Source organism: Ornithorhynchus anatinus, chromosome 13, assembly GCF_004115215.2.
Source record: "Ornithorhynchus anatinus isolate Pmale09 chromosome 13, mOrnAna1.pri.v4, whole genome shotgun sequence".
Classification (NCBI taxonomy): domain Eukaryota; kingdom Metazoa; phylum Chordata; class Mammalia; order Monotremata; family Ornithorhynchidae; genus Ornithorhynchus; species Ornithorhynchus anatinus.
In genome coordinates this window covers 14,413,707-14,435,386 of record NC_041740.1, presented here as the reverse complement: position 1 = coordinate 14,435,386, position 21,680 = coordinate 14,413,707, and the positions used below count along the sequence as shown (strand labels likewise).

General features: G+C 41.0%; 1 protein-coding gene across 11 annotated transcripts in view; it reads right to left on the bottom strand.

Annotated features, from left to right (window-relative positions):
- ZNF438 (zinc finger protein 438) overlaps nt 1–21,680 on the bottom strand; it is a 214,633-nt gene that overhangs the window by 26,214 nt on the left and 166,739 nt on the right. For all 11 annotated transcript variants that reach the window (XM_029077560.1, XM_029077559.1, XM_029077563.1 and 8 more), the window contains one exon: nt 8,469–8,554. The gene's annotated coding sequence lies outside the window, so the exon portion shown is untranslated. The remainder of the gene's footprint in view (nt 1–8,468; nt 8,555–21,680) is intronic.

Genomic DNA, 21,680 nt, shown 5'->3' with positions numbered 1-21,680 from the left:
GCACTGTTCTAAGCCCTGGGGTAGAGACAAGGTAATCAGGTTACCCCACTTGGGGCTCACAGTTTCAATCAGATGAGATAAGGCACAGAGAAGGTAAGCCAACTTGCCCAAAGTCACACAGCAGACAGGTGGCGGTACCGGGGTTAGAACCCACAACCTCTGGCTCCCAAGCCTGTGCTCTTTCCACTGAGCCACACTGCTTCTGCTTCTCTACCACTTCTTTATTCCAGACAGTGTTTCTGGCATTTGATTCAAATACATTCATTATTAGGTCACTGGCCACAACTTGAATAGCTAAGGGCTATTTGGAGATGAAGTGATATGCCAACAGCTCCTCTAAAAGCAAAAGTTAGAATGAATCAAATGCTTTACTTTCTGCGGACACCATATTGTCGAGCAAATGTCAGGCTTCTTAAAGTTCTGCTGGTACTTTGCAAACTTCAAGAAGAGAATACTTCATATTACAATTTTCTACATCTTTCTGACTCCAAATTTTGCTTTTAATAATGAGGCACAGGTTAAAAATGGAGCTTTACTCTCTACCAGAAGGTATAATGCTCTCTGGGATATAGCATGCAACAATTTTAATTGCAACCACAGATCCAGTAACGGAGAAAAATTAGTTCCGGCAGGAATAAGTAGTAAACTCTCCAAACTTTTTTCTGGTAGTAATAAAAACTTTGCCTTCTCTCCCTTTCTTGCCTCCCTTTCCTTCTTCTATCTCACCACTTATAAACACATTCATAAACTTGGGATAAATATATCCAGCCATGACCTAGAACTGGAAGTAGCACCGTCTAGTGGATAGAGCATGGGTTCTAATCCTGTCTCTCACTGTGGGCAGGGAATGTGTCTGTTTGTTGTTATACTGTACTTTCCCAAGTTCTTAGTATGGTGCTTTGCACACAGTAAGCGCTCAATAAACACGACTGAATGAATGACTTCATGCCACTTGTCTGCTGTGTGACCTTTGGCAAGGTACTTAACTTCTCTGTGTCTCTTACCTCATCTGTAATGGGAATTAAGACTGGGAGCCCCATGTGAAACATGGACTACGTCCAACCTGATTATCTTCTCTCTACCCCAGTGCTTAGTCCATTGCTTGGCACATAGTAAGCGCTTAACAAATAGCATTTTTAAAAAAAGGAAGCACAATATATGTGATTGATTTATCTCTTCTTCCTTCACCACCTTGTCCAATCCTATATGCCCCCTCCCCACCTCACCTTTTCATTTAATTAAGTGCCAGAAACTGGGACTCTTGCTCTATTTTTTGTTTTTATTGTCCATATACCAATCATTTTACCACAATCTCTTAAGACCGAGTTCCTTTCCCCAGTGTTTTCTTCTGCCTAGATTACTTATTCTATGGCTCTCCCTCACTGCCATGATCTTTAAAATCTTAGTTTTTCTGCACCAGCCCCTTCACTTTTGTCTTAAAGTATGTTACGCCACCTACATTCAAATTTCTAATTCCCACTCTTCCTGGGGAGCGCCATCTGTGTCATAGACTTTGGAGTTTCCATGCTACCGAGAGTGCATCTGATGACCTCTCTTTCACTTCCGAGCTTCTTCAAGCTTATTCTGTGGATCATTCTAGTTACAGTATCGATTTTATAAAGCTCTCTTATATGGTCTTCCTCAACCTTTGATCTCCTACTGAAACTGTGACAAGGGTGTATACCTGTAGCATTATTTAAATCATTAATCCTTATAATAGTTGCAGATAACCTGTGTTGGAAAGCCTATAGTACATTGTAACATTTTATACAAGAGGGATTGCAATAATTTCTTTACACTGTCTAAAAGCATTTCAGATTCATGCCTGTAGAATTAATTTTACCTTATTTCTAATTGAAATAGTGGCCTTGCACTTAATATAATGAAATGATAAGGACCAAGCTCCAGAGATCAAAAAGGCATTTGTTTTAGGAGAGTACTGCTGACAGACTAGACAAGGCACACATACACAAAATGGGATCAACAATGGGGTGCCCTATGAGGCGATTCTGAAGTTCAAGTGGCACTGACTGGGCACATTCAAAAGAAAGTTTACCTCGGCATCCCCAGACATGACCCATTTCAAAGTGCCTCATCTTATGACAGTGAAAAGACAATGACTTCCTAATTGAAAAAACAAATTAAACAATGGTGTGGAAAAAGCCTAAACCACTTCATAAATTATAATTCAAAAAATGGTTGATCCAAGGGACCATTAAGAAATCATTTCACTGGGGAAAAAACGGTGACTACTTTTAAAGAATGAGACAGGTACCTTCATAGACATGCTGTCATCAGAGAATCGGGTGAACCCAATTAACCTAATTTTTTCTTGCCCATACTAAGTGGTTTATTTTCAATGCTACACTATTTTACAAAACCCTTTAGGGCACTACATGAAAAACTATAAACAGGCCATAAAGGTTGTGACATTAATTTTGCTGTCATTCGTACACTTTAGTAGGAATCAAAAACTAAAAAACCTTGTCCTCTGGGAAGGAAGGAGAATCTGAAACTAATTATGGGACCTATTATCGTAATACCATTAAATTAAACACTATGACCTGAACTGAATTTATTTCGATGCCTCTTGTTAATGGAACAAAGCTTCTCAAGTAAGCAGTAAGATGACTGCACCGTCTAATACGTAGAACATTAATTCTCCAGCAGACTGTGGTCAGAAAAGAGTTCCTCAAATTTTTAAATTGCCATTTACAAAAAGCTTAATTCCAAAATGTAATGTAATAAGAAATCTATTGCTGCTGCCACTGTATTTACTATATAATTTCATTTCAGAAGCTCAACAATAAAATGGGAAGAGAAGCTGAAGCCAAGAGTCACATTTGTCAGAGCTAACAGCTTGCTTTTCTTCAGGAAATGTTTCCACTGTGCTTTCTCAAGTGCTATGTCATGAGCTGGGTTGGAACCCTTGTAGGCACAGATTGATTATTTATTACAAGGAAAAAAACAGAGCACTTTTGTAATCCCTTCTCTGCAGTAAAACACATCCACATTGGGATGGCTTTCAGCATCTGTCCCTCCTCTAAATCCGCCCCAGAAACTGCCCTGGCACTTACCCATGTCTCCCCTCCTCCTCCAGGCACTAGGTTCCCACTGTACCTCCAGCCTCATTGAGGGATACACAAAGGGATTTTCAGAGCAGTAACAGATCCTGGGCAGAGTGGGGAGATGGAGTGAAAGCGGAACGCAGGATTACTTTTGTCCATCTTTCCCAAACCTCTCACTGATCTCAGCCTCTCACCTCCCTCATTTCACTCACTCTTTCTGCCCCCCTTGGCAGGATCATTCGTACCCTACCACTCCCCACTTCAAAAACTTCAGTGACTTACCCCTATTTGCCTTATTGTTCTAACCCCAAACTCCTAACTGTAGGCGTCAAGGCTCTCTACTCTCTAATCATGCCACCTCCTCTCCAGCTTCATGTCTAACATACCCACCCTGCTCTGTTTCAGACTAGACAATCTATTTACAGACGGTCCTATGCACTTGTCTTTCACACCAGTGAGTCTCTGACCATTGTAATTCTGACCCTTGTCAGACCACATCCCTTCCTTGAAGGAGTCAAAACTCACATCTTCTCCTTTAGTCTTCCTTTGGTTAATCACCTGAATTTTTTCTCAGCACTTTCTGCTGCTGTAAAATGACAGAGAATCCTACCCATGCATTTGTTGCATTTGTTTTTAATCTCAGACAGGCAACAGTTATCGAAGTGTACGTTTCATATCTTAGTCCCGTATTTCCTATTGAAGAGGGAAACTTGAGGGAAAGGCCTATTATCTTCTCAGAATCCATTCCTAGCCCTTCTTCATGCAGTAGGCACTCAATAAATGCTCACCACTTCACTGGGCTAAACAGGAGGCACCCATCAGGAACTAATTCCTTGGGCTGGTGCCACATCACCACAGTAATAATGATAGTATTTGTTAAACGCTTACTATGTGTCAAGCATGTCTTAAGTGCTGGGGTAGATACAAGCTAATCGGGTTGGATACATTCCCTGTCCCACATGGGGCTCACAGTCTTAATTTCCATTATACAGATAAGGTAGCTGAGGCACAGAAAGGCTAAGTGACTTGCCCAAGGTTACGCAGCTGATGAACAGTGGAGCCAGGATTAGAACCCAGGTCCTTCTGACTTACAGGCCTGTGCTCTCTCCACTAAGGTCCTGCTGCTTCCTAGCAGTTGCTTAGTTGAATTGTGACAAAAGATACTAGTTACTAACCCCTCTTTCATTAGGTTGAAAACAAGGTTATCAAGTGCTGTGTCATTCAACAACGGATGAAACTTCCCCACTAGTTACATTCACAAAGTGCAGTGGGAAAAAATTGTTTTCTCATCACCACAAAGACTCAAACACATCAATATAGTTAAAGTGAACCTCTGACATTTTCTGTTATTGATTCTTAAGCCATCACAGTAATCACTGATAAAAATTTATCTTTGCTCCGTGAATTTTATCTGACAGAGAAAGCAAATTCAAGTCAGGAGACCCTCTGCCTGGCTTCTCTGAAATCAGCCCTGTACTCCTTTAGGGCTTACTTCAGAGAGGTAACTGGGATGATCAGTGAAGTCCAGCCAGTTGAAAAAGACTAAAGAGAAAGAACTCCATTTATAATCCACTTTTCTAAAAACCTCCCACCCCATAATGAAAGTGTCAATATTGTCATCAATATTGTCATGAATCAGGTATAAATGAAATGTCCTTTTGTTGGTCCTTCTCAACTTTAAGTTGTCATTCATTCATTCAGTCATTTATTGAACACTTACTGTGTGCAGAGCACTGTACTAAGCACTTGAAGGTTTCTTCTCAGAAACCTCATAATATCATTACTTACAGCAAATAATCATCTGCAAGCAATACAGATGCCTAATGATATACAATACTATTCCTCAACACTAATAATGCCATATAATTAGGATTTATTGAAAGGAATTTAACTTGGGAAGAGGACATCTTACAGTTCAAAGCTACTCATGCTTCTGAATTATTTTCTCAAAAGAGGAATGCCATAATGTTAGGGTTTATACATATGCTCATTTTTAAATGGGTCAATAAGCAAATATGATACGAAATTTGGCAAGAGAAAAAGGAATTACTGGAGGATTTGAAACTAATAAGTGCAGTTTTTTTCTAACCAGACAGCAGAATAAGCCATTTTGATTTGATTTCTATAACTCCTTTTTAATTAAAATTTTCCTTCTCATAAAAATACATGGTTGCCAATTTGGGAAAAATTAAACTGGATGGCAAATTGTTTATGAATTAGGGATAGGACTTCTGAAACAGGCAGAGGACATGGAAAACCTTTCACGTAGGCTTCAATAACCCTGACAGATCTCTATAAGGCTGTATGCACCAAGGGACAAATGGAACCAAGAGCAAAGATTAGGCATCAAACAATCTAAAGAGAAGAGTGCAAAACAGTATATAGGGGAGAAAAATGACCCTTACCTAAAAATTACCTGGTGGGACAAACTAAAGCTTATGTTTAGCAAATGCAGATGCCAAAACCCTACAGCATTTTGGCTACCACATAAATTAAGCGCCAAGGCACGAAGCCAGAGTTAAAAAAACAAACCCATGAGTTGTTTCTGATTAGGATCTAAGATAGGATTAAAATTTGCTGCATTAGTAAGCCTGTCATGACTGAAAGTTTGTTTCACTTATAGTGTGTGTAAGAATCTTTTTTTTTTACATCAGGATTTCTTCCTAAATGGCCCATTCAGTGGAAATTATATAAGACCTGCTTATACCTAATTAACTGTCCCCTCTAGGCAAGACACTGTGAGAAACCTAAGGTTTTGGAACCACCTGAGCCAAAATTCTCACACATCGAATATTGTACCCCTCTTCATTCATTGAAGACCAGCATGGCTCAGTGGAAAGAGCACGGGCTTTGGAGTCAGAGGTCATGGGTTCAAATCCCGGCTCGGCCATTTGTCAGCTGTGTGACTTTGGGCAAGTCACTTAACTTCTCGGTGCCTCAGATACCTCATCTGTAAAATGGGGATGAAGACTGTGAGCCCCACGTGGGACAACCTGATTCCCCTGTGTCTACCCCAGGGCTTAGAACAGTGCTCAGCACATAGTAAGGGCTTAACAAATACCAACATTATTATTATTAACATTATTAAGACCATCACAAGACCTTTGTGGTGGAATTTTTTAAGATCCTGTATCTATTTCTATGACACCAAAATGACCTTAATTGTAAATAATTCTTCTTTTCTTCCTCCTCCTCTGCAGTAATATCACAGTAGTATAAGAGTACTATTTGTTAAGTGCTTACTATGAGCCCAACCACTGTACTAAACACTGTACTGTGCCAACCACCATACATACTAATCAGGTTGGGCACACTCCCTGTCTCACATGGGGCTAACAGTCTAAGTAGGAGGGAGAACAGAGAGCGAACCTCCATTTTATAGATGAGGAAACTGAGGCACAGAGAAGTTAAATGACTTGCCCAAGGTCACGCAGCAGGCAAGTAGTAGAGCCATGACTAGAACCCAGGTCCTCTAGATCCCAGACTCGCATTCTTTCCACTAGGCCTGGCTGCTCCTCAATTTCCATTTTGATTCCCTTTAGTTTGTAATCCAGTTCTTATTACTCTGAGATATGCAGATATGCATATGCAGGTTCTCTGCCATGCCTTAAGTTATGCCCATCTGTTGGAGTGGAATTGTGCCTAGATGTGAATTGGTATGCCAGTTTCAAGAAGATATCCCTGCCAATGAAAACTAGATGAAACTGACTATCAGTGTAAAACGTGACATCTCCTCTAAAACAAAAATTGTTCCTGGCCACACAGAGTTTCTAACTGAAACCATATGCTTTCTTGCAGTTTTAACTGGTTCTCTTCTCTGTATTTTTATTCATTTCAACAAGGTACAATAGATGCCCTGCAAGTCAGGAGACTATAAATTTGCTGTTAGCCCAATCAAACTGAAGCATAAGCCATCAAGCTATCTCTTCCTCAAAACAACTAAGTCTCCTTCAGTCCAACTGAGGTTTACTTTGAAAAGACGCCGTCATCATATAACCTGTTGGCCACCACATACAATCTAAGCTCCTGGTGTCTCAGAGATTATGGTCTCTTTGGGCAGAGGAAAATTTTGGACAAGTATCACTGAATGAGGGGGAGGTGTTAAAAAAATCTTGTAGCCTTAAATGCAGTCCCTTTCCATGCTGGCTTTTATGAAATTCCATGTATAAAACATCCTGTCTATTATCATCTGTTGAATATACGTTTTCAAGAACTCCACAGCCTCAGTTGGCTGAGGAAAGAGACAGTTGGTGACACTAGCTCTAGCTTACTTGCCCCAGAATCATGGAGAGTCCAGGAAAAAAATGCCATCAATCTGTTAGCTCTTTTCACTCCTTATTTCAGCCCCAAAGACACCTGTAATGTTTGCTCTCTGTTACCACAGGGATAGTTTGGTCAGTTCTCCCAGTACACATTTTCACTATGCATTTTAGACAGAACACGATGAAATGTTCATCTGACAACACATATCTGCATGGGTCCAACGTTGCGCTGCTTTGGAAAAAATGGCTTTTGTGCAAGCAAGTGACATCAGACCCAGCTTAAGTATTGTAATATGTTTCCCTTAATGGGGGGTTAGTCAAGAATGAAAGTGCTTAAATACCATAATACTACCAATAATAACAATCAGTAATATCTCTTGAGAGCCTAGTGGATGCAGAATGTTGAAGACATAGGATTGTGTCTTCTAACTGTATCCCGGAGTGGTGTTAACCATGTTGATGACTGCTATCTCTCCAAATGTTGCTCTGAAATGATTTTAAGTGACTGTGAAAAATATCAAATGACTGATCAGCTGCCAGTTGCAGCCAATTGCTGTCACCAGTGATTGTTTCCTCAGACTCAACTCAAGGAAAAACTTGTCATGGACACTGGACTCTGTCCATTCCTGGTGGGTCCCAAGAGCATTTTAAAATCAGCATTTTAAAATCACACAAAAAAGAAACTATAGTGATAGAAAATGTATTTTGAAATTTGGTCCCAGATATCTCTTTTAAGAGGAAAAGTAAGACGACAGGATGTTAATCAATTGTCCTACCTTTCTTCATAATTCACACTCGTACCTTACAGGCTTCTAAGGCCTGCTGTGAGGATTAGCTGATGATTGATTGTCAAGCACTTTGCAAAAAATAAATGCAGAGTAAGTGCATAATGAAAATAAATAACATTATTTTGAACAGTTAATACTGAAATTCAGTTTGACCAGGCACTTTCTGAAAAGAAAGATTATATCACATCATGTTGCAGAAATAAATTTTAAAAATGAAAGCACCATTAACAAAATTCAATCAAGTAAATGTTACCCAGTGCAGTTGACATTCTTCAGGGTGCGGCATAAGACACAACTGGAAATCATGTCTTTTATATTGCTGCATTCAAGATAATTTTCTAATGCAATACCTTTTATGATTCTTGCATGGATCTCATGGCTGTCTTCTCTAAACTGTGCACGGGAAGTAGAATCTCTCGACCTTGGTTCGACATACCTATAATAAAAATAAATTGGATTTTCAAAATACAAAAGGAGACAATGGTTTTATAACATTAAGGCCAAATCTACATGGACCCCAAATAGCCCAAAGTTACAAATGGCAAACAGCATTAACATTGGCTCGGGAATCCTACTACCATATTGTAATATTGAAACATTTCCATCAGAAGAAACCAGACTGGCTTCCAAAACACTTTAAAGTCCTGGGCCTTTTAGAAGGCGAAGGTGATGAAAATACTTTACCCTCAGACCACCAGATTGTCATTTATCACTCCAAGATTTCCCACACTGTCTGAAAGTAGCTGAACCAGAACCTACAGGGAATTGAAGACCTTGGCTTTCTTGTAGTCTGCCTTGTCTGTTTGCAGCCCAGTCTGTTTGCCGGTTGTTGAGTTTCCTAGCCCCTCAGAGGCTCCTGCTTGGCCTTCCCAGCCTGTCAGCGACCCCACTTCTCTGCCTCTTTCCCGATCAGCTGCCCCAAGGTGCCTCTTTCTGCTCCACTTGTCTTGCTCTGAGCCTTAGTTTCAGCTATGCTGTGTTCGGGGTCTTCTGCTCGCACCTGATGGCAGCAGATTATGGACTGAAGGTTTCGCATTACATGGTCATTTCAAGACCGGTCTCTTCCAAACTACACATGGAAAGTTAGTTATAATCTGCACTTTGTCACACTGACTACAACACCTCTAATCCTTGGAACCTTTCACTCTATGACAATCGTGGAAGACTTCATTCTTAAAAAAAACAACACAAAACCACTAACTTTTCTTCCCAAAATGACTTCTAATTTAAAAAAAAAAAAGTATTGGAAAATTAATTTATCCAAGTTTCATTTTCTTTTAACTATCACACTCCCCCTCTTTACCTTCACTATGAACAGCTGCCCTTGTATCATCTCTTATCTGAGTACAAGTTAATAGAAGCAAATGCTTTTTAGTTACAGTTTAACTCGGTGCCAGCTATATTTTATGCCCCTAATTTATACCATAACTAATTTATCAATCAATGGTATTTATTGAGTACTTACTATGTGCAGAGCACTGTAAGAAGTGCTTGGGAAAGTACAGTACCACAGAGTTAGCAGGTATGTTCTTTGCCCACAACAAGCTTACAGTCTATAGATGAAGATGGGACTTAATATAAATGTATAATTTTAATATATAATTTAAAGATATGTACATAAGTGCTGTGGTGTTGAGGCTGGAGCAAAAATCAAACACCCAAAGATCACAGATCCAAGTGCAATTTACTAGCAATAGCATTTATTAAGCACTTCACTTACTATGTGCAGAGCACTAAAATAAGCACTGGGAAAGACTACACAAGTCTGAATTAGATAGAGTCCCTGCCCTTCAGAGGGCTCACGACCTAAAAATAAAAAGAGGGAGAGGTGACTGGCAACAGATATATAAGAAAAAGTGACAAAACACTAAGACAGCATAAAGCAAAAACAAAGATAAGTAGGGAACTGTGGCTAGACGTGCAGAATTTCTGCCTATCATGACAAAAGCCACAGTGAGGGCATCAGAAGCGGCTGCCACAGCCTTACCCAGGTTCTGGAGGGGAGGGCGGCACCAGGCTCTGGTTGCTTTTCTCCGTCCCATGGGAGCGGAGTTCGGGGAGAGGCCTGGTAGAGGGTGGCATAGAGGGGCTTCACCACAGCAATGATCAGAACGAACCCACAACTTGAGTTTTGTGTGTCCCTGGTTAGGTGAATGCAAAAGCACTACACTGCAAAAAGTCTCTGAGGTAACCTTTTCCTGAGAAGCAGCAGTGACTTATGTGCCCCAGCAAATCAGCAATGGCCCGGAGGCCTCATGGAGGATGGAAAGAATCCTGATAAACAGGGGAAGGATTGGTGAAGAGTTTGAGGGCCAAAAGGGGAACAAATTCCACAAGGCTGTTTTAGAGGCCAGGCAAGTAGTCACTTCTGCCCACAAACTAAGGATGTGTTTGCCAGAAGCTCCAGGTTGCCGGACATTCTATGTGTCATGTGGCTATGCTGCTGAATGTGCATAATCACTTTCCTTTATTCCACCTACAGCATTACACTGCATCCAGTGGACACTCAATAAATGTTAATCAACACTGATTTACAACCCAGAGGGACCTCAAGAATGGGGCCAGTTTTTGCTCAGCTAGCCCCCACACTGTTGAAGCAAAAGAACTAGTATGCTTATATAAACATACTCTATCGAAAATTCCTTTTGAGTAAAAAACAACACAAAACAAAAAACACCTCTTACTGCTAACCCTATTAAAACCCGAGAGCCAACACAACAACTGCAAACTACTCGATGGAAGTAAAGAATCAAAAATCTCTGACTGGCCTCAGAAGCATCTTTAAAAAGTTACTGCAATCCAAGCAGAGGGTGGGAAAAGCGGGTATAAGGCGTGCCAGGGTCTCGCCCGCATCTGCGGCGAAGCCATTACCAAAGCTTCTGGGTGCCAGGCTGCTGGGCCTGCCATCTGCCTGGCCACCTCCCCGCCCCCGATGCCTGAACCACCAAAGGGAGTTTGGGCTGGACGAACTAGAGAATGGGGAGAAGGAGTAGGGAGCAAAGTTCTGCAGGGGGAGGTCAGAGTCGCGAAGTGGCAGTTACCCTTGGGAGCCCCTGCCGCCCCCGGCATGTGGGCTGGGAGTTGCGATCCTGATCTACAGTAACACCCCACAACCCCAGTCACTTCACAGGACAACAAACACCAACCTACAAGGTCTCTCATTCAGATCATAGTAGCTGGACGTTCATTTTTGAAAAGTCGGAGCCTTAAGACCAAAATCGAGAAGAATTTTTAAAAGTAATCCAAAATACCTTTCAAACTACCCAAATGAAAGAACACTGATTTTAAAACACAGTGTTAAACAAAATTAAACACAAGCCAGCTTTCTTCTTTGTTTTATATATACAAATCAGTAATAATATAATACATGGCATTTGTGCAAATAAATACTTTAACTGGGGAAAGGAAATTATTTCCTTTATTGCAATGACCACATCTATGTGGGCAAGGACTTCCCCCTCCTCTGAAAAAAAAAAATTCTGCTAATCCTCCTTTTACATAAAGCCAGTCAATTTATCAGCATCAAGGTCCAAGGGGGAGATTGCAGAATCAAGCACTGGTTTGACCACTCTTTTTTAATGGAAATGCCTAAATCAGTGTGACAAAATAAACATTTCTTATAAATTAAGAGCAGACAAGCGTTTTCTGATTTTTCTACAAGCCTGCTGTCACGATTTCCCCTCTTCTTTCTTCCTCGAGGTGCCACATTATTCTGTACTTCCCCGGCACCTGGTCCACACCAAGGAGGCCCTCAATAAATGCTGCCAATCTCACTCCCACGCCACTACCACCGCTAGATGTTAGCCAACAATATTCAGAGGGCTTTAACATCAACTGGTAGGAAGGCTTTTAGTTTAGGGCAGTCCAACCATCATTTTCAAATTTGCTTGACAAAAATTTGCTGGTAATTAAGTCTGTGCCCATCTTTTGAAAGGCTGATACCTACCAACTATCATTTGCCAGTGTGGACAGGCATCTGAAAGGACTGCCTTTCTTCCCAGATTAAGGAAATTACATACTACACTTTGAAAGTTAAACTTGGAAGAGGAAAAAAAGAGAATATTTGATCTGACATCATCTCCAAATCACAATGTCCTTTTCTCATTCCCCCACTCATTAATGCCCAGATGTGTAGGCCAGGATAGCCAGAGGAGAGTAAGCACACAAGGCCCGAAGGCTCTTGGGTAATAATGGTCCAACAGTACAGATCGAAAAGAAAGAATTAAACAAGATAAAGACTGTAGTGATATTCTGGAAAAAGACCAAGTAGCTGCCTTTCATTTATCAGCTGTTGGCATCGTCCCCAACCCTGCCAGTTGTTAGGAGAAAAAGCTATTATTAGGGAAAAGAAAGACATTTTTCCACTGGAAATATGTTTTCAGGATACAGCTGGCTATTCATCTAGACCTAATGTTCGATGAGACAGATTGACCCAGTCCAGATTGCTGAAGAGACACCGCGAGCTTATCTGTTTCCCTAATTAATTGGTTTGTCTCAACCTGATGTTTTAAAGATTTTTCAATGCTGACATTGTGACACTGTCTACGTACATCACATCTGCAGACTTTGGCATAAAGATTTAAGGTAGATTTAAATTATGTATCTAAAAATTTGAGCTCACATGGATACATAAAAGGCATTTATGATCTAAGAAGAAAAACTGCCTCTTTGAAAGCTCAAAGAGAATAGTTCAACCCAAATTCATTTATTTATAATTATTAAGCGCTTAACTTTACACAAAGCACTGTACTAAGCACTTGGGAGAGTACATACAACAATATACAGATACATTCCCTGCCCACAACTGTAAAGCTCTTCTTACTGAAGTAACTAATGTTTCCCACATTAGGACATTTTCGCTCTATAATTTTAATAGAGTCACAGTAGATAGTTGGTATTTGATGATGATGTTGGTATTTGTTAAGCGCTTACTATGTGCCGAGCACTGTTCTAAGCGCTGGGGTAGACATAGGGGAATCAGGTTGTCCCACGTGGGGCTCACAGTCTTAATCCCCATTTTACAGATGAGGGAACTGAGGCACAGAGAAGTTAAGTGACTTGCCCACAGTCACACAGCCGACAAGTGGCAGAGCTGGGATTCGAACTCATGAGCCCTGACTCCAAAGCCCGTGCTCTTTCCACTGAGCCACGCTGCTTCTCTACCAAATATATAAAATATTGTATATCATTAGTCAGTAATCTTGCTTAAACAATCATTTTGGGCCTTTCCAACAAAGCAATGCATAAAGGATTTCTACAATTGTGTATACCTATTAGAGAGTATGGTGGAAAAAAAAAACCAATCTAGCAATTGATGCCATTCAGGACCTTAATTTCATTTTCTAAGACTAAATTGGCATAATATTCTAGGTCATTGTTACAAGAATTCAGGCAAATGTTGTAGTTTTCCATGTAAAATACTGCAGAATTCTGGTACTTCTTGTGACAAATGAAGCAATAAGACTTTGGCATCCAATTGCTAATATTTAAGCACCACATCTAAGCAGCCAGACCTTCATCTTGTTGGATATCTAGCACTAGGAATCTATTATTCAGTATCAAAAGGAATGTTTGAAAGCTTCCAAAGAGTAAATTGTTGAGGACAAGTGCTTTGAATTTTAAATTCTGGATTCAGGACCATATTAGAGCTACACAGTTCAACTTGTTTTCTGGCCATGCTGCATAATGAAAGCTATTCCTGAGTTGTGCTTAAAAAACTTTAGATTAAATTTTGTCTTAACCAAATTTCTTTATCATATTTTCAGGATAACAAAATGGCAAGGAGTCCCGGTTCCTAGCCTCGGAATCCAGAGCACTTCCATTACAGGACTCTAAAGCGGCTGTTCACCCAACAAAGAGCACACATCTTGAGGTTTGATTTCCCCCCGCCCATTTGATCATTCTAACACCTGAAATTCATTTCTGACTTCAATTTGATAGCCACTTTATATTTCACTGACGCATCTGTATATGACAAACCTAAAAGTAGGTCAAAAACATATTTACAAAATCAATGTCTTAATGAGTAGTAAGGAAGTCTGGTCCACTGTCCAGCTAAAACTGGGGGAATTGATGGGTATATGGTTTGTGACAAGTCGGCCCAAGGAGAACGCAAAAGCTTTATGTGAACTGGTGCGGGCACGGTGGTTTTTATCATGAGGTATGGGGCAGGGCCTACCTTGTGTCTGCTTTTCATTGGTCAAGCATCTACCTGACTGAGGGTACTTGATTGCTTGCTCGGGGAGCACAGCCTTAGCCTGTGCTCCCACTCTCAACCCACTGCTTGCCTTCCTGGAATCTTAGGAGCCTCTCGAGGCAGGTCCCTCCACTTCACTTCCCACCAGAACAGTGCTTGGCACATAGTAAGTGCTTAACAAATACCATCATCATCATCACAGCAGCCAAGAGGGAAGCAGAAGAAATGGAAATGCTAGTTGCCAATCAGGTGGCCTCACTGACATCAGCGGGTGGAACTACTCACATATAGACTTCAAAATCATGATTATTTCCTTCAGGACACAATCTCCATTAACAATAATTTGGCCATTACCATCAAGATTGCTTTGTCCAGAACAGGCAAAATTAGGGCATTTTTGCCAGAAAAATTCCCTGTGAAAATATGCCTGCCCTATGCAGACATGGGCATTACCTTGGTTCAGATGAAACTGTTCCAAAACAGCAATGTATTTTATATATTAGTAGGCTTAAAAGAATGTCAGAACAATTTATGTATTCCAAATTACAGTACACCAAATGGTTTAGTCTAGACTACAGCAGCGACACCAGTTTCCAAATGACAAAATGATCAACATTATTTTTCTTCCCAGTGGTATGTTTCTCCATATTTAAAATTTCACCTTTTCTTAGGGAAATTTTTCATTGTACTTGCCTTGCAGGAGAAGAACCGAGGCCCCTAGAACCTGGGTCCTTTTATGACTGGCCACCTGTGACTTCCACAGTCACCCCCCTCCTGAGAGGATAGGCTGAAGAGGGATGCCTGGGAGGACAGCTTGGAGGCCCTCCTGGACCATCAGTAAATCCTTTCTGATGTTGGTGACCACAGGTTCACCTCAGCTAACGCGCTTCCTGGTCTGCTTGACCCTCTCTTCCATCAAAACTCTCCTCAAATCCCACCTTCTGCATGAAACCTTTCCCAATAAATTCATCCATCCCTTTTCACCTCTCCTCACTGTCCACATCATGTCACACTACTATTCCAGTTAATTCTGCAAGCCTAAATCCTACACAATCCCACTCTCTAGAAAGGATAGATTTTACCTAATTATGATTTTACGTAATCGTAATAACTGCATTTGCATTTTCTCCCCTAGCCTCCAAAAACTGATAAACTCCTCAAGGGTGGGAGGTTATGTCCTATTCTTTTTATAATTGCCCTCAGTGGCTGGCATATAATAAACACTTAACAAATACCATTTAAAAAAAAAAAACAACCCCAAACTAAAAAAAACCAAGAACTTCTAAGTCTAGGGACCTTCCAGGAGAGAGCTAGAGCAGCTTCAGAGGTTCCATTGGACATGAGATACCAGGCAGTAATAGATACACACTCCCTTTTCTCGTGCACTCCTCCCACCCAAGCTGACCCATCTATCAGTCAATGGTACTTATTGATTGCTTTCTGTGTGCAGAGTCTGTACAAAGTGCTTGGGAGAGTACAAAAATAATAGGATGCAGCATGGCGTAGTGGATACAGCACAGGCCTGGGAGTCAAAAGGTCAGGGGTTCTAATCCCGGCTCCACCTCTTGTCTGCTCTGTGACTTTGGGCAAGTCACTTAACTGTGCCTCAGTTACCTCATCTGTAAAAGGGGGATTGAAACTGTGAGCCCCACATGGGACAGGGACTGTGTCCATCCCGATTTGCTTGTATCCGCCCCAGTGTTTAGTACAGTGCCTGGCACGTAGTAAGCACTTAACAAATACCAGTACTATTATTATTATTATTCTTAGAGTTGGTACAACAATCCCTGCCCACAAGGACAGGTCATCACAAAGCACCTGGGAGCACACCACAGATGCAAGACACAAGATTAGTGTCCTCCAACAAACTTATTAATAGGCTGGATATCTTGAGACCATAAGAACTGCCCTAATAATAGTAATTGTGGTACTGGTTAAGTGATTCCTGTGTGTTAAGCACTGTACTAAGCACTGGGGATAGATACAAGAAAATCAGGTTGGATACAGTACCTGTCCCATATGGAGCTCACAGACCAAGTAGGAGGGAAAACAGGTGTTTAGTCCACATTTCACAGATGAGGAAATTGAAGCACAGAAAAGTTAAATGACTTGACCAAAGTCCCACAGCAGGCAAGTGACAGGCTGGGATTAGAAACCCAGGCCTTCTGACTCCCCAGTCCATGTTCTCTCCACTAGGCAGTACCTTGAACAAACTACTCTCCTCACCATAATGAGGGCAGGGGAGAAGGGGAGAGAAGGCAGCAGGCCAGTGGTTACCACAGAACCAGAGCAAATGTCCCAGGCTGTTCAGATCTACCTTAAGGCAACCTTGGGCTCTACAGGACAATAACTGTATGGTGCTGCCACTAAGGTAATCCTCTATTTCTGTACCTCATCCGTGGGTCAGTGTCAAACATCAGTAAGTGCATTTGAGAGGGGGACAGGACATTCCAGGCAACAAAACTGGAAATCCAAGTTTGAGTGACACTTGCTCCTTGCTTTACTGACATTTATCATTCTGAAATCTGGACAAAGGAGAATATGGGGCTCCCTTCGCTGACCCTGCTTGTCTGGTTTGAAAACACCAAAACTGTCCATTAAAAGATGTGGTTAATCACAGGTTTGTAAAATTTGGCCATAACTACCTATCTCAATCAGGAGCAAAAAGTGGAGATAGGGTTCTGAGATAATGGAACAATTCCTCACCCGATACTACGAAAATCAGCAGAATTACATTACATCCAAGAGAGCGCACACCTATCTGTAATGGGAATATTCCCCCAGATAGATGACAAGAAAAAAGTGTAATTATAATTTTTTTGGATCTTTCTGAATTATCACCCTTGTGTGAATATTCTTGCCAAATATTCTTCCATTTTTCAATCATTCACTTTTTTCTACTTAGAAACAACAGGGACATGGAGTTCCAAAGAGCAGAGAACACATATTCTTAATGAAGTAACCCCAAAGTGCTTTATTGTTTAAACATGTTTTTAAATTGCCTTCAAATTCTTCCTGGCAGTTGTTCAGGACCAACTCGGATTTTTGACCAAATCGTGGAGGAGAAAGTTGTTTGAGCTGTGAGCCTGTTTCCCTGCTTTCTGCCATGGAGACATCTGGTTCACTTTTGTCTGTTTTAAACACTAAAATGCTTGACCTCGGAGCATGTAAGCAGCTATATTAGAGAACTACTCTAAAGGCAAGGGAAATTGGCTTACTGCGAATCCTCACCAAAGTACCAAGCTAACCGAGTCAAAACGTAACAGGAAAATTTCAGAAAGGGCTATCATCGACCCTTCAGATTTCCATTTTCCTATGCTGGATAACCCTTACCAGGGCCAAGGAACCACCCAGGACCAGGTTTACGAATGCCTAAAAACTTCAACCACTTTTAGAGAATCGATTTAATTACATTGAAGAATGCTAGGCTTTTATATACTTCAAGACTTTATCTTTTAAGAAGGTACCGAGAGAATGATAAGGGACTGAAACCAACTGCCCAGGGAAGCTGAGGGAAACTTTGTCTCTGGAGACCTTTAAGAAAAGCAGAGTCAGGTTTTCCAGGTTTTTTACCATACTTTTTTATAACAGTGTTTCTTATACATCAAGGCAGTAGTTCTGTTTCTTAGATGGTCTCTCCATTGCGGTTTCCAGGCAATGAAGCATAGTTTAGAGTCCCACGCTTGCTGATTTCCACCCAACTAGCAACCTCTTAAAACTGACAGCCATGGGCATCTGCCCAGGACTGAAACCTTGCCCAACTCGCTGTGGTGATGAATTCCTTATGCTTGCCATTCACTGAGTGAAGTTTCCATCTTCAAGCCTGAATGGCTGTGTCTCATTGCCCCGGGTTGTGGGACTGACTGAACAACAACTTTGTGTGGGCTCCATCCACATCCTCTTGAAGATTTTGAAAGCTTCACAAATGTCACCTCCTGGTCTGTGTCTTTTCCAGGCTTATGCCCTTTTCAACCTACAGCAACTGGCATTCTGTCAAGGTCATTTTTTAGGTTTCCTAGTTTTCGGATTGAGAAGACTCAGCACAAACCTTCAGTCATGTTAGAGTACTATCCTATCAGAGAGTGCTTCATGAACAGTTTAAAAGAGGGGCAAGGACTTTTTCTTTTCCCTAACCCTGGGGGCAGGGAAGTAACCGCAGTAATCCTCTTGGAAGGAGCTACATCATGAGGAGGAGGAAAAGGATCCCTGGTGGATTTCTTGTTCTGTTTCTTTAGCAGCTAGAACAACTTTGCACTCTTCTCACAAGTTATATTGGCAAGAGGTAATAGACAACCCTGGCTTTCTTCCGTGTCTCGTTCTTCCATATATTTCTCTTAAAGCACAGAACTTTAGGTGTCAGAATATCATTTTTCTAAATAGGAGGAAAGACACAGTATTTGTCTTTCAGAGTCCAGCTTTCAGAAGCAGAGGAGCAGATCCTGATTCTCTTTCCCTCTTCAAAACCTTACTTAAAAATCACCTCCTCCAAGAGGCATTCCCAGACTGAGCTCCTCTTCCCCCTCTACTCCCTCTGCCATCCCCCCTTTACCTCTCCGCAGCTAAAGCCTCATTTTCCCCTTTTCCCTCTGCTCCTCCACCTCTCCCTTCCCATCCCCACAGCACTGTACTCGTCCGCTCAACTGTATATATTTTCGTTACCCTATTTATTTTGCTAATGAATTGTACATCGCCTTGATTCTATTTAGTCGCCATCGGTTTTTACGAGATGTTCTTCCCCTTGACGCTGTTTAGTGCCATTGTTCTTGTCTGTCCGTCTCCCCCGATTAGACTGTAAGCCCGTCAAACGGCAGGGACTGTCTCTATCTGTTGCCGACTTGTTCATCCCAAGCGCTTAGTACAGTGCTCTGCACATAGTAAGCGCTCAATAAATAGTATTGAATGAATGAATGAATGAAAGATCCAAATAAATATAGATAGATAGATATGTGCCTATATATCAATATTACTTTATATATAGCTATAGATCCAAATATATAGATACAATTTTCTATAAATCAAGTTGGGGTAGGAATGCATTTTGGAAAAGGCTTCTAACCCAAAGCACCATCAAAACATTTTACTAATGGTGCCCCAGAAGGTATATTTGATATTCATAAGTTGTATTAAGCCAAATGTTTGGATTTAATTTTATGTTGCCTTCTCTAATTTATAGCTTGAAATAAGATTTAGGCAGATGCTTTATTCAATATGGAAATAATTTATTGAAAACCAATATGTCATGTAAGAAGGAATAGGACAGAAAAACTGGGAAGACAATAACTATGAATCCCTGAATAGGGCCTGAATGTAAATCAAAGCCTCAACAGCTCTCATATGGACATAAGGAGAAACTTTATCAGGATGATAAGGGACTGAAATCAACTGCCCAGGGAAGCTGAAAGAATCTTTGCTTTGGAGACCTTTAAGAAAAGCATAGACAGGTTTCCCAGGTTTTTTAATTATTCACTGGCTTGGATGCAGGAAATTTGATCTAATGTTTTTTGGGGTTTCTTCCTTGCACTGGAGTCCTTATGAATATGAGGACGCTATTTTTATATATATAGAGAGATCAACAGTAGCCAAAATTTTCCATGGGCACGCAGCTACTGCCAACCAAATCTTGTTTCATTATGAGCAAGGCCCAGAGGGAAGAACATTAACCATGGCACTTTTCTGATCTTTTGGTTTTCACGGTGGCCATCACCCCCACAGGAATAGGCTCCCAGTCCCTGGGCACAAGACAAGAAAACTGAAGGAGTAAAATGAAATTTTGACCTGTGCGGGCAACAAAGACAACAGTGACAAGATATTACTTGTCAACAACCACAGCCAACAGGAAACAACCCTTAAGTGATAGATCATTCTGATGTGTGACTTTTTTTTATGAAAACAATGTTTTGTATATAAGGAGCTTCATATTTTTCTATTTAAATTCAGATTCTAGAATTCCTTCAGGACACTGACTTAAAAGAGGTAATAAATGCCTTTGGCAAAAAACCCTTCAGCAGGAGTTAAGGAAGGATGATCTACTATATTTACAGGATGCAGCCAGGGGAATAGTTTATGGGTATAGTCGATGGACGTTCTCATGATGCCTGGGAAAAATATAGCATTGATTTGTGCTGATACACTCAGTATTAGCCACTGATAGAAACTTAAAATTTTAAACACATGGCATTCAGAGACTTATTTAAGCTTAGTATCATAAACACTACTTTGTAGCCCAAAGACAATAACAAGCTGAAAGAGGCATAGAAAAATCAAAGAGTTTGAGATTTTTTTTAAAAAAGCCTTTCTCCATTAGGACACGAGCTGTTTCCATTTCCTTTGGCCGATCATCAATTTTCAAACTAGTTGTTTCCTCTAAAAATGAGACAAATATTCTGGAGCATTCCAGCTCTGATGGCGGCTAAACTAACTGGTGATGTCCTCTTCAAATTCCTCTGAAGGGCTTGCCATTTCACGGCACTCAACTTCCTTTGACTGGCCTCTCAATTCTGTACAAATTCAAGTTGGGCACTTGGTTCACATGAATGCGGGGGAAATAAATGAGAATATATTGAAAGTGCCTTGGCATTTTGAGTTAAGGTGGCACTTAAAAATCCATGGTATTGTTGGTATTACTAACCTACATCTGGTGGAATAATGCTGCCAATAACATTACGCCTGGTGGATATGTGCACAGCCTATCTAGTGACCTGCAGTCTTTTCCATACACCGCCCACACCTCGTCCTCCTTTCAGACAGCAACAGTGGGGACCGTTCCTGGCAAAGTCTCTGCCTCTTTTCTTTAGGGACTGCCTAGCACCTACGATCAGATAGAATGGCTGGCCCACCTCTGATTGCTAGCACATCACGTTTGTCTGTGAGCATAAAGGATGAGTACCACTGTCCCTTCTTGATCTGGCTTTCTAATTTTTCAACTCTCAGTGCATCACTTTCCGGCAACTTATAGTCTTCCTGGGTAGAGTTCTGGTCCAGACTGGCACCTGATCTCCCCTTCAGGCAGAGTGTCAGTCAACAGAATCGTTCTGGACTACTGATCTGTCTGTAATCCCTCATGTGTCTGCTTATTGCTTCCAAAGGCCAGTCCTTTGTTCTCTGGACCATCTTTGATATCAATCTATTGAGCTGAAAAAACTTCCCCAACGGCTGGAAGTGTATTCTCAAAATCAATTTTTAGATTTCATCAGGCTTTCAAGCATGGCTGCATAAAGTGGTCCAGATAAGATGGGACAGATTGTACGTATTTTCCTCAGTTCTTTAACACTTCTATTTGAATACAGGCATACAATTTATAATAGGAGCACTATCCAAATACATTATATTCACCTATTTTTTGAACAAACCACTCGTCTCTAGGAGA